This window comes from Monodelphis domestica, chromosome 4 (assembly GCF_027887165.1).
Source record: "Monodelphis domestica isolate mMonDom1 chromosome 4, mMonDom1.pri, whole genome shotgun sequence".
In the NCBI taxonomy this organism is placed as follows: Eukaryota; Metazoa; Chordata; class Mammalia; order Didelphimorphia; family Didelphidae; genus Monodelphis; species Monodelphis domestica.
This window is the reverse complement of record NC_077230.1, coordinates 333,169,306-333,171,139: the sequence shown is the minus strand read 5'-3', so window position 1 is coordinate 333,171,139 and position 1,834 is coordinate 333,169,306. Positions and strand designations below refer to the sequence as shown.

Sequence of the window (1,834 nt, the reverse complement as noted above, 5' to 3'; positions counted from 1 at the left end):
CACATATTTTTTATTTTAATAAAGCATATTCACATAGCTTGAGTTTTTGAATCACAGACATAACTGAGGAAAGTCTCTAAACCCAAAGAATTAATAGGAGCCTCAGCCACTTCCTAGCTGTGTGACCCTGGGCAAGTCACTTAACCCCCATTGCCTAGCCCTTACCATTCTTCTGCCTTGGAGCCAATACACAGTATTAACTCCAAGACAGAAGGTAAGGGTTTTAAAAAATAAAATTAAATAAAAAATTAAAAAAGAGTTAACAGGAGTAGTGCTATTAATGCTGGCATGAATGCATGCTCCTTAAAGTAACCTATAGAAATAGAATACTAAGCGGCTGTGATGTATCTCACACAGCTCACTCCAATCTAAGGCAGATCACAGAAGTAGGATTATCAGTGAAGATCACGCAACTGATATGTATTCCCTTATGCCTAGAATGTAGAGGAGATCAGAACATCGGGATGAACTAGGTTACTTCTTGACAGTTGTCCATAAGTTAACATTTAGTCCCAAAGTTAACACTTGTGCTGATGACATTCTACACAAGAGTTATTCCACTGAAGAACATAGGGCAGTGTCAGAGCATCAAAAAGGAGAAACATTGATAATTTTTTTTATTTTAGACACTTTTATAGCTCATCAATACAGCAGGTGGAATGGATCCAACCTCACCAGAAGCTTAGTACAAAAATTTCCTGTTGTTATTAATCCCAAACAAGGCGACAAGAACTTCTGGCATCATCTGTTGGGCTATAAGATCCAATCTACTCTCCAGGGTATTGGAAACTTATTTTACCATTTCCATTAAAGATCTCAATTCCTCCAGATATCTCTGCTGGCAGGAATGTTTTCTGATCAACTTGAACATTAAGATCTCTTTTGACTACAATCTTGTACAAAGGGATTGCTTTTCTTTTTTAAACCCTTACTGTCCATCTTGGAATCAATACTGTGTATTGGTTCCAAGTCAGAAGAGGGGAAAGCTAGGCAATGGGGGTCAAGTGACTTGCCCAGGGTCATACAGCTGATGTGTCTGAAGTCAGATTTGAACCCAAGACCTCCAGTCTCTGAGCCTGACTCTCAATCCACTGAGCTACCCAGCTTCCCCCCAAAGAGATTGATTTTTGCAATGCAGCCATGATCAGAGGGAGATCATCTTTTCGGCAACAGACAATCATTTGGGACTCCAGTAATTGGTATAAACTCTGAAGGACAAAACCATTCAAAAGCGCCTGGTACTTGGGGGTATCTTTCAGGATACTGACAAGACTTTCCTTTGCTTCCTTTATTAATTCTGAGATAAGGTCGTCCCTGGCTTTGAGGACTCTCAATCTTGCCTGATTCGTTAAGTTGGACACCTGAATTTTCTTCTATTGCTCAATGTATTTCTCCTTCTTCTCATAATACTCTATTATCTTCAGTCTCTGTGTTTGTACAAGACAACCCTTCTCCGTGCTGAATTCTTCTTCTGCCTTTGCATCTACTTCTTCGACCTTCTCATTTGCTTCCTGTTCAATGAAAGCCATCATGTATTTGATCTACTTTTGGACGTCGGCGTTGCTGAGGGCCATGGTGACAGCAGCAACTCCTGTACAGAGGTGACAAACTCTGAGGATGGCAGAAGAGGAAGCCTTAATTATTTTTATTATTATTATTATTATGCCATCTCTGGTGTTTTTTCCAGGCTGTCTTCTTTATGCCTGAGATGTATTTCTTCCTCTCCTCCACCTCTTAAAATATTTAACTCCTCTGATACATGAGCTCAAAAACACCTCATATATGAGTCCTTTCCTATCCCACCCCTAGGTGCTAGTGCATCCCCCCCCCCCCC

At 40.4% G+C, this 1,834-nt stretch overlaps 1 pseudogene; it reads right to left on the bottom strand.

Annotated features, from left to right (window-relative positions):
* Window positions 1-682: 682 nt before the first annotated feature.
* On the bottom strand, window positions 683-1,574 carry LOC100026602 (V-type proton ATPase subunit E 1-like; annotated as a pseudogene).
* Between the last annotated feature and the right edge of the window lie 260 nt (window positions 1,575-1,834).